General features: G+C 39.6%; 1 protein-coding gene across 4 annotated transcripts in view; it reads right to left on the bottom strand.

Moving 5' to 3' along the window:
* rap1gapb (RAP1 GTPase activating protein b) overlaps positions 1–8084 on the bottom strand; it is a 58988-nt gene extending 50904 nt beyond the window's left edge. For all 4 annotated transcript variants that reach the window (XM_058402583.1, XM_058402585.1, XM_058402586.1 and 1 more), the window contains exon 1: positions 7833–8084. The gene's annotated coding sequence lies outside the window, so the exon portion shown is untranslated. The remainder of the gene's footprint in view (positions 1–7832) is intronic.
* Between the last annotated feature and the right edge of the window lie 4308 nt (positions 8085–12392).

The raw sequence follows: 12392 nt of genomic DNA, 5'->3' as shown, positions 1-12392 counted from the left end.
CATTTCTTGTGTAAACACCCCTATGAAAATTTTAGAAATATATTTGTTAATATCTAGCTTGATAAATAAAAGCCAATGCCATCATGCTGCGCTCTAAACCAGAAGAACTCAAACTGAGTTTTAAAAAAAGTGTCAGTATATTCCGATTACACTAAATATTTTTTAATATTACAAATAAACAGTACAAATAAATGTTTTCTCATTTTTTCTTTCATTTTAAATATTTTGTGAGATATGACATCTGGCAACTGGCTCGCTAAATAACTAAAACACACTACAGCATATGGAACCCGTAAGCACAGATACATTTGTAAATCTCATAATCTAAAAATGCTGAGGAAATTATGGATTGTCTGCCTGAGTTGTCTGAACCATGTACTTCTACTCAACAAAAGAGCAAGGCCCTGTCTGATCAAAGTAGGAAACAACAGAAATATCAAGAAGAATTCTTAAAGTATGGAGTCACTTGCTCTATTGTCGATGCCGTGCATCATCCTTAATGTGTAACCTATTCAGAGGCGCTTACTCATAAAAGTATGAAGCCTGGATACTTTTATGCACAGACATCTGTAGACAAAGCATCCCACTTGCATTGAAAAACCTATATACTTTTTTGTTGAAAAGAGAAGGAATTACAGAGTCAAAAACCGATAATTGTACAACAAACAAATTCACTGAGAAAGTTCTGCATCTCATGAGGCGGCATACTTGATAGTACACACAATCGGAGAAACCCCGATAGCCTGCTGGTGTGGCTATGTGTTGGGCCATGCATGGTGAGAAAATAGTAAGTGAGCTTTTGTCGGTCCCGTTGTTGAATGACACAGTAACATGCCAAGTACATGACATGGCCAAAGATTCAATTAAGTTAAGTTGTCTTTATTTGTCACATATACATTACTGCACAGTGAAATTATTTCTTCACATATCCCATCCTTGGGAGTTGGGGTCAGAGTGCAGGGTAAGCCAAAATGCAGTGCCCCTGGAGCAGGGTGGGCTAGGGGCCTTACTCAAGGGCCCAATGGTGGCAATGGGCAACGACCCAGAGTCTTAACCACTTGAGTTACCACTGCTCCGAAAAACAAGTACATCCATCCTATTGAAAGGTAAGCCTAAATGAATTTGATAAAATATAGTAATTATAGTTAAAATATATTATAGTAACTGTGAATGGCTTAAAAGTAGTTTAGTTTAATGTTTGTGTATACTGTGGTAGTGTGGCTCGCAAGTTCTTGTTGATCTTAATCTAGCCGTTGTTGGCTTTAAAAGAACCACTGCTTTAAACTGTATCTTCCAGAAAACAGCTATCCCTCTTTTGTATAAATATTTTATATATATAAATATATGTTTAAATAATGTTCATACCAGCTAAAATATTTCTCATCTATTATGAAAGGTTCGGCATCGAGTCTCTGAATGGTAATTGCAATACAACAATCTACAATCTATACTGTATAAGGCAAAGAGCTATGTTTCCCTTTAAAATGACCCTTCTGGTCTATTAAATCTTCCACTGGCGTGCCGAGCCTTAGGGAATTGGCAATGCTATTTTTGTTGTTGCTTTTAGTTTTGTTTCTTTTCTTTTTTTCTTAAAATTCAAACAATTTCAAAAGATTGTGCATCTCAGATGCCTTAACCTTACCAAACAAAATGTTTCAACTATGTGTCACAATGCTATGGTTTCATGGATACCATTTATAAGATACTTTACATATTTTATTCAGCAGTTCCTTCTGCTAAACATTGGCTGTCTCTAACATGAGTCCAACCCCTCATCAGTGTGGTGACTTTTGGTGATAGATGCTCTCTGGGATGATTTACTCTCTGACAGCATTAAAATATAAATGCAGAATAAGAAATAAGAAAAGCAACTGTTTTAAAACCAACCTCACTTGTGCACATGTTGATGTCTCGGTTTTATAGCATGACTTATGAATATGTGCATCCTGATCCAGTCTCTTTAACTAAAATTGAAATCATTACACCCTCATTTGAACAGTATCTCTGAAGAATGTAGGTTTCTCTCATCCATTACAGCAGAAAAGAAAAGATCCAGACTACAGAGCAAGAACTACCAGAAAATCAATTCCAAAGCAATCTATTTCGTCTCCTTTTCTAATCGTGATAAGTCCATCAGTGAGAGAGAATGTGCTGATTGTGTTTAACATCATATCTGCAGAGGACAGAGGATCTCTAAATTGGCCTGTCTTAAATAATTCTATTGTACTAATGTAGAAACAGGCAATGGGCAGATTGATTTTCTCTAGAATGCCCCAGGATTTGTTAAAGCTCATTCAGGGGTGATATCAGGTTGACACAAAGATGTTTTTTTTTTTTTTTTGATGTGTTGCTTGAAGAGCAGATTTTTGTGCTCTAAGGCAGACCATTTTGTTCTCTCCCCCTCCCCCTACAGATAGTCTGCAATTCGTTTGGCCTTGATTGCCTTCGCTGTGTAAAATAAAAAAATTAAAAAAAAACCACGCCGTCTAAAGTGATCAAAAACCCTGAAGTGTGGCCTTGTCTCCAAATACTATGGCTTTTATTTGCTACCAAACATAAATCCTCATATGTAAAACCACATAGGAGAGAACTGGCCTAAAGAGAAGCAGCATAGCAACACTTTCAAGCAATTATCTTTTTGCTAAGACTCATACAATAAATGAACATGAACACTGCACACAAGTGAAATTTGTAGTCCAAAATCATGGCAAAGCACAGTTCATACGCAGCACTAAAGTTTATATCACAGCATTAAAATCTAAACTTCCTTAAAAACCTGGGTTTTGCCTTTACTGTCTGTTCTTGACCAGCAACTAGAAATGAGGTTTAACATGAGCAATGTGTTGCAAGATCTAAGTTATGAAAGGAAAAGTACACACTACACTTTTCAAAAACTGCCGAATCATTGACCATTCCACACTGCCCATCTTGTACTATTTGCATTCAGCATTGTTGTAAAGGTGTGCACACTACTCCACCTTTCACCTGAGGAGATCCTTGCCAAAGCGAGTCTGAAAATCCCTCAAATCCCCAAATCCGGCTTTCTCAAGAAAGTAAGCGCCAGAGCCTGTCTTTCATGTGACCACTTTGTAAGGAAACATAAATACAGGAAACCTGGGAAATGTTGATTGAGGAGCCAAAAAGGTTCTTATAGAAGCAATGTTATTGTGCTTACATTTTGTCCTCGCACTCCCACATACCCAGATGGATAATAGAACTGGAATCAGAGATTAATTTGATTTCCTCTCAGGCTCTGATCAATTTTTCCTAGCGCTTTACTGCATCTAGTAGCAGAGGGGTTCACAGTCTACATGTCATTGTTGAAAAATGCTTGAAGAAAACACAGGCTCGGTTATTGTTCACTGGCAGACTAAGAAAATCACATTGCTGTACGGTGCACACTACACAACTGGTCACCACCCCAGCATGCAAGGAGTAGTTGGTTGAAATGGGGGGTTCATTCACTTGGTGCCAAAATACGCCAGCTATATGAATCACCATAGGTTTAAGAGATAACAGTCAGGTTTTTCTCTTAGGATCTACCTAGGAATAAAAGCTCCTTCTTCTCACTCACCATTTTTGAGAAGGTAAATCTGGCAGATCTTGTGTTAAATATAAAGATTAATATAGAGACTGTTCAGGGTTAATTTTTGTTTCAGTATTTCTACATTTAATTTTATTATTGTTTTGTTTCAGCAGAAAAAAAATTCCTTCTAATGGTCCACTCTATAGTCCATTAATTCATCCAAGCTATATTATTTTGTGGTTCTCCACACACACTCCTTCAATTACACTCAACCCACAGCCTTGACTAGTTGCTAAACTGAGCGGTCGATAGTGTTTTCCTCTGCAGAAACGCTCAACTGGCAATTACACTGGCAAGGTCACAGAGAGAGCAAGAAATCACTGGTACCTTTAATAGCTCCAGCCCTCAGCATCATCTACCCAAATCTTTTCATAGACTCTTCATCAGATGAGAGCAGCACTGACCATGAGAAATATGAAACAGAGTCAGAAATAGACAAAGATTTGAGAGTGTGAGACATGTAGGAGAAGGAGAGAGGCAGCAGAAATGCAGAGAAAATTCAAGAGAAAAATAGGAAATGTACCAAGCTATTCACTTATGTGGCCTAATTTATCAGCTTTCCTGACTACCTTCTTTAATGAAGCAGTCCTCTGTAAACACAATCTGGGCTACTCACTCTATGTATAGTAAAAAATTCAGATATCTCTGTCTACAGGCACCTTACACAAGCAATTAAGCCGACACTCGATCCGTTAGTGCAGTTTCTGACAAGATGTACACGGAGAATGTGATGGCTTCAACTGGACGTTCTTCAGCAGATGCTGTGCAGGTACTAACAAGGGAGAAAAGGAAGTAAACAACAGCTTGTGCATTAGTGGAAGAGATGGCAGCAGAAAATATATTCAGCTTGCCTGATATCGGGTGGAAGCATTTTGCTCTGATTGCAGTCACCTTAATGCACACTGTCAAAAGCTTAGACAAAAAAGCATACCTATTAGATAAGCTCTAACAGAAAACTCCATTCTAAACAACTTGAATATTAACCTGTGTAATTAACATGTAACATAATCTTACAATGCTTAGTGGACATTTTTAATGCAACATGTTCAACATGCTATTTTCACTTTTATTAATATTTTCCTGTATTACCCACAATGCTGTTCCACTATGCCAACAGTAGTACCACATAGGGTTTATGCTGTGTTTACACAGGTCATAACTCACAATTCCTTACATCCAGGTAGTATTTGTTTTACATCATTCAGACCTATCCATCCTTCTATACCGCTTATCCTACACAGGGTTGATGGGACCCAGTGCACAAGGTAAGAGACAGCCTGGACGGATGAACTGAACAGGGCACAATTGTGCACACAATTTAGAGATGGCAATCAGCCTCCAACACATGTCTTTGAACTGGGAGAGGAAATCAGAGTGCCTGGAGGAAACTCAAGAAACAGCAAACTGAGTGCACACAGGATGGAGGCGGGAATCGAACCCCCAACCCCGGAGATACATCCTAATCATTAAGCCTGCCCACTGTCTAGCTTGTTTCTAACAAAAGATGAATAATAAAGGTGTCCATGTTTTTTTCCCACTGTAGCTGGAATACATGGTAAAAACAATAATGTCATTCCAGGCTCCAAGTTCCCACTTCTGCATCATCTCTAAAATTTTGATGCAGCAGCTCTATAGTTCTTTAACCTCTCCAGCTTGCTCACCTAGTCATCTCTAGTCATCAAACACATCAGCGTCCAAAACTTCAACTTTCATGCATCAGCACCATCACACTTGTGATGTCATTATCTAATCATCATATTAATATGACACCGAATGTAATTGAAAAACAGTGAGCAAAAAAAAAAAAAAGCTTTTCCTCCTTTTCAGCTGCTAACAGTAAAATGTGCATTTTATATCTTGGGTTTGATATTATTGATGTTTTTTCTCCTTCGAAAAATCATATCTTGTGCAATCTCTGTGCAGTGTTCCCTGTGTGACATCAGTGCGTCTGCTAACTTCTCACAGGAATAATGAAAACACAGCATCAAACAACAAACTGGCAAAAGAATCATTAAACACATCATGAACATTTCAATAAAAATATACACCGATCAGGCATAACATAATGACCACCTGCCTAATATTGTGTTGGTCCCCTTTTGCTGGCAAAAAAAAGCCCTGACCCATCGAGTCATGGATCCACTAGATCCCTGAAGATGTGCTGTGATATCTGGCACTATGATGCTAGCAGCAGATCCTTCAAGTCCTCTAAGTTGTGAGGTGGAGCCTCCATGGATCAGACTTGTTTGTTCTTAACATCCCAAAGATGCTCCATTAGATTGAGATTTGGGGAATTTGGAGGCCAAGTCAACACGTCAAATTTGTTGTTGTGCTTATCAAACCATTCCTGAACCATTTTTGCTTTGTGGTACAGCATTTTATCCTGCTGAAAGAGGCCACAGCCATCAGGGAATACTGTTTCCATGAGATGTACATGGTCTGCAACAATACTTTGGTAGGTGGTACATATCAAAGTATCCACATTAATGGCAGGACCCAAGGTTTCCCAGCAGGACATTGCCCAAAGCATGACACTGCCTCTGCCAGCTTGCCTTCTTCCCATAGTGCATCCTGGTGCCATGTGTTCCCCTGGTAAGTGACACACATGCACCCGGCCATTCACATGATGTAAAGAAAGCATGATTCATTAGACCAGACCACCTTCTCCATTGCTCTGTGGTCCAGTTCTGATGCTCACATGCCCATTGTTGGTGCTTTTGGACGGTGCACAGGGGTCAGCATAGGCACACTGACTGGTCTGCGGCTATGCAGCCCCATATACAACAAACTGTGATGCACTGTGTATTCTGACACCTTTCTATCAGAACCAGCATTAACTTCTTCAGCAGTTTGAGCAACAGTAGCTTGTCTGTTGGATCGGATCACACGGGCCAGCCTTCGCTCTCCACGTGCATCAATGAGCCTTGGCTGCCCATGACCCTGTCACTGGTTCACCACTGTTTCTTCCTTGGACCACTTTTGATAGATACTGACCACTGCAGACCGGGAACACTGCACAAGAGCTGCAGTTTTGAAGATGCTCTGATACAGTGGTCTAGCCATCACAATTTGTCCCTTGTCAAACTCACTCAAATTCTTACGCTTGCCCATTCTTCCTGCTTCTAATACATCAACTTTGAGGACAAAATGTTCACTTGCTGCCTAATATATCCCACCCACTAACAGGTGCCATGATGAGATCATCAGTGTTATTCACTTCACCTCTCAGTGCTCATAATGTTATGCCTGATCGGTGTATAGCAGGGGTGTCCAATCTTATCCGCAAAGGGCCGGTGTGGGTGCAGGCTTTCATTCCAACTGAGCAGAAGCCACACCTGAGTCTACTGAAAGCCAATCTGTTGATTAGCCAGTTGGAATCAGGTGTAGCTCCTGCTTGGTTGGAATGAAAACCTGCACCCACACTGGCCCTTTCTGGATAAGATTAGACACCCCTGGTGTATAGCGTGTGTGGTTTTCTTCAAACAAACAAGTATATGACTACGGCTTTTGCCATATTGCAAAATGATATAAAAAATGCATGACTGTCTGTTAAACTCCGGTTCACATTAGACTCTTATTAAAGGAACCTGATACCCAGAGCAGAGGAGAGCAGACATGGTTAATGCCTGCACAATGGCTAATATTACTGAAAGATGGGACTGTGCAGTTAGCTGTTTTATTCCTTACAGAACATCAGACACATGAAACATTTAAAAGCTCCTGTGCAAAACCTTGCTTAAGCTGAAAAATCCCAACACATGAAACACTTAAAACAAATATTCATTTCTGACACCACTTCCAGACAAACCACACCAGACACACCACTTCCAGACAAACCTGCTAGCTATCTCCAGATAAGTTTACTCACCATGTCCTGATTATTCAGACAAGAAAGGAGCTTTAACTATAGCCGAGTTCCTCTTGTCATTTAGAAAGAATAACCAGAGGACCACACTCTCAGACAAAAGGCACGATTACTTCTATATTTTACACAGGAATGGGGAAATAGTAAAGCCTTTAAATGAGAATGTGCATTGGTGCATGTGAAGGGGTATTAATTACAGTGTATGTACATAAACAGGTGAAAGATAACAGTAACACCGCAGCGACACAGAAAGATACAGTTTAGTATTGTAGGGGTTTTTGTTTTTTTTGGGTTTTTTTTGCTTTTTTAGAGTGATGTAGCAAAGTGAATATATATTACATTGTGTACGGGAAGGTGTAGGCAAAAGAAGTACTTTCTTACCTCAGTGTGTGAAAACGCTTAGCTGGGTTTGCTCTGTGCTTTCAGCGGGATGGAGAGAGAGAGAGAGAGAGAGAAAGAGAGAGAGAGTCGGACAGGTGCTCTCCCAGCCCAGTTTTCCTCACTAACCGTTTTCGCGATAATAATGTCCAGAAAGTGTTATATAACCAAAAACCGACAGGCTATATTCGAGTAATCTTTCCTAACCGTACAGGAGCGTGACTGTCCTCACCGGCAGGCTGGGCTTGTTGTACAGAGTGTAGCTCAGCCTCCTCTCTCTGCTCCAATAGGCGCAGTCCTGTCACGCGCTTCCCGCGCACAGCGGCAGTTACGCTCACGCGCGCACCACAAGCTGCTGGTGATTACACTGGCAGAGCCATCACAACCTCAAGCACCACACATTACCAGCGAATATACTAGTTAATGCCATAGTTGTGGGGAAACTAGATAAGGTTACGTGTGTTTATCTAGATATCAATATTTCGGCTTTGTATCCCATTCAGGATATGGAGGATAAACTGGTTACTAAAGATAATTAAAAGAGATATGATTGCTTGCTTGCAATGTTTTCTCTATAACAAGTGGATTTCCAGAGTAATGTGGTTAATGAAAATGGATGGATGGATGGATGGATGGATGGATGGATGGTCATCCTGTAGCAGAACAAGCGCTGTAATGTGAAGATTGCATTTCAGTGATCCAAAATCAACTAAATGATAGGGCGATTCAGTTACCTGAGTAATGTTTTATATTATATTGCCAAAGATTTGCAAATACGTGATCATCCTATGCATATGTGACTCTCAAACAATTGGCACAATGTTGATATTATATTATATATTGTATACAATTATACAGAATGGCTTTGTATGCTGTAGCATTACAGGCTTCCTTCAAGGACCTAAGAAGCCAAAATCTGTTCCAGAATGACCCTGGCACAAAGTGAGGTCCATGAAGACATGGTTTGCCAAGTTTACAATTTAAGAACTGGAGTGGCCTGCAGAGAGCCCTGACCACAGACCTGGTTGCTAAAGATAATTAAAAGATATGCTTGCTTACATTGTTTTCTCTATAACGTGGATTTTCTGGGTAATATGGTTAATGAAAATTAATGGATGGATGGATGGATGGATGGAAGGATTTTTTCCTTTACATTAGTCAAGGTGTTGCTGGACCTGGAGCCTATCCTGGAAACACTGCCCACATGGCAGGATTTCAACCCGGATGGAACAACAGGTGATTGCAGTGCAAACTCACACCCTTATTTAATTAAGTACCGCAATTCATTTCCACTCAATCCACCTACAACCATGTTTCTGAGATGTTCAAATCCAGAGTTCTTGCTTTACAATAATATATACTGATCAGGCATAACATGAGCAGTGAGAGGTGAAGTGAATAACACTGATTATCTCCTCATTATGGCACCTGTTAGTGGGTGGGATATATTAGGCAGCAAGTGAATGTTTTGTCCTCAAAGTTGATGTGTTAGAAGCAGGAAAAACAGCTAACTGCACAGTCCCATCTTTCAGTAATATTAGCCATTGTGCAGGCATTAACCATGTCTGCTCTCCTCTGCTCTGGATATCAGGTTCCTTTAATAAGAGTCTAATGTGAACTGGAGTTTAACAGACAGTCATGCATTTTTTATATCATTTTGCAATATGGCAAAAGGAGTAGTCATATGCTTGTTTGTTTGAAGAAAACCACACACGATATACACAGATCTGTCATAACATTATGAACACTGAGAGGTGAAGTGAATAACACTGATGATCTCCTCATCATGGCACCTGTTAGTGGGTGGGATATATTAGGCAGCAAGTGAACATTTGGTCCTCAAAGTTGATGTGTTAGAAGCAGGAAAAATGGACAAGCATAAGGATTTGAGTGAGTTTGACAAGGGCCAAATTGTGATGGCTAGACGACTGGATCAGATCATCTCCAAAACTGCAGCTCTTGTGCAGTGTTCCCGGTCTGCAGTGGTCAGTATCTATCAAAAGTGGTCCAAGGAAGAAACAGTGGTGAACCAGCGACAGGGTCATGGGCGGCCAAGGCTCATTGATGCACGTGGGGAGTGAAGGCTGGCCCATGAGGTCTGATCCAACAGATGAGCTACTGTTGCTCAAATTGCTAAAAAAAAAGTTAATGCTGGTTAACCTTCAGGGATCAAGTGGCCTCGATGGATCAGGGCTGTTTTGGCAGCAAAAGGGGGACTAACACAATATTAGGTGGTTGGTTATAATGTTATGCCTGATCGGTGTACATTGTGTACAATGTACAAGCTAAACCAATGAATAATGATTTCTTTTCATAACATAGACCCTGATAAGTACAGTATATTGCTTGAGATCACAGAGATCACAAACCCTGTGTAACAAATCACAGAGGCCTACTGAAAATTGTTTTATTAGTCTTAGAGACTTCAGTAATAAAACAAGGCTGACTTTAACTGCTGGAGTGTTTATGTATTGAAGCTGTAGATACTTTGTTTATTTATTTAAATTGGACATTATTTTTTTGAAGGAAGCAAGTGTCTTCATAAAATGCTACGTTACTGCAAGTGTCCTTATTTAATTTGGTGCTCTAACACTGAATTAATCAGCATTCAGTGTAATTGATCCAGGCCTTCCAGCAGTGTAACAAAGCCTCTGGATGGAAGAACTTTATGAAAATTATGTAGATGACATTATGTAGATGTCTTATTTATATTGTTCCGGTGATGAAGAGAGGTAGTGAAACCTTTGTTCCTTATGTCTTTATTTTACCAAGGTATCATAGTATTAACACATATCACTCATAGTCATTTCAATAAGCATAGATCATGAAGATATCGCTGCTTATTTAAAGCTTATAAGCGTTTTTCTTGCTCTAACATATACAGTAATGTAGCTGCAAAGCTACAAAGAGTATCCACACAATTGATCGTAGAATACTTAATCACTGGGGAATCAAAAAAGAAAAAAAGGAATAATAATCTGCTGCTGTTGTTTCACTAAAATCTGATCCTGCTGATCCTGCTGTTAAGGGAGGCCTGAAGGACTGAGTCAAATAATCGATTCCTCTGGCTGTGTGAGAATATCTGTGTTCTGTCTTGCACCCTGCTGCTTCCCAAGCTACACACCGAATGTGAGCAGTCTATTTGTGATCACCTACCACCAAAAGATCAATATTATGTGCAAGATTAATTTTTCTCTCAGTAACTGAGTACCTAAAGAATTTGCAGCTAAATATCTTTGGCACTGATTGGTTTGATGGTGGCTTATTTTGAGACACCCAAGCAATCTCTTCTGCTTAGTGTATGATTGCTTACAGTGTCTATATTTGTTGCAGCTAGTTATTTTCTTCAGGTCTTTCCAAAAACCACACACATCAAAACTCAACCCTCTTTACAATATATTTCTGCTGTGTTACTGCACCTTTATTCCAAAATGTCAAAACGCTAAAGTTTTAGACCCATGTGGCATAATACATCATATTCTGCTGATCACATAACCAAGATTGATTTAACTAAGAGAAGAGAAATAGCAGAACATGTAAATGTCTGGTATTGTGATTTTAGAGAGATGTCAGATTTGAAAAGTTGAAAAGATTTTTGAAAAGAAGTTTGATTGATTCAGAAGAGTCTTTGTGACTGCTGCCAGAAAGTCGTCAAACCAATGTCAAAATAGGAGATGTGGCTGTCGACAGAAAGAGAGAGAGAGAGAGAGAGAGAGAGAGAGATTTATAGTTCATTGCACATTGCTCTGACTGAAAATGACTGGTAGAAAGGGAATTTAAAAAACAAGAAGAAAGAGTTAAGTCTTTTTATACTGGACTTGTGCATGTGACCGGCCATAGAGTTGATGGGATCTTTGATATTGGTCATTTTTCCCGGGAACTGAAGGATGTCTCCTGAGAAGGCATAAATGATGATGTTTGCCAGAATAATCCCACCATTGTGTTGAACTTCTGCTCTCTCACAAAAAAGCTGATTACCTGTCATAGACCATGATGACTCTGTTGTATGTTTAACATAAAGATTTTAAGCCAGGCTAACACTAAGACAACATTTGGTTGCTTTATAATTTCAGTTAATTAACCATCTGCTATTGGCTATAAGAGGTCATCCTGTAGCAAAACAAGTGCTGTAATGGGAAGGATATTGAAACATTGCATTTTAATAATCCAAAATAAACTAAATGATAGGGTAATTCAGTTACCTGAGTTCGCAATATGTTTTATATTATATTGCCAAAGATTTGCAAATATGTGATCATCCTATGCATATGTGACTCTCAAACTATTGGCACAATGTTGATCATATATACAATTATACAGAATGGCTTTGTATGCTGTAGCATTACAGGCTTCCTTCAAGGACCTAAGGAGCCGAAATCTGTTCCAGAATGACCCTGGCACAAAGCGAGGTCCATGAAGACACGGTTTGCCAAGTTTACAATTTAAGAACTGGAGTGGCCTGCAGAGAGCCCTGACCTCTTCACTTCACTGAACACCGCTGAGATGAATTGAAACACCAATTGCACTCCAGGCCTCCTTGTTCGACATCAGTGCCTGACTTCA

This window comes from Hemibagrus wyckioides, linkage group LG11 (assembly GCF_019097595.1).
Source record: "Hemibagrus wyckioides isolate EC202008001 linkage group LG11, SWU_Hwy_1.0, whole genome shotgun sequence".
NCBI lineage: Eukaryota > Metazoa > Chordata > Actinopteri > Siluriformes > Bagridae > Hemibagrus > Hemibagrus wyckioides.
The sequence above is the reverse complement of the archived record's forward strand: the minus strand, read 5'-3'. Positions and strand labels throughout refer to the sequence as shown.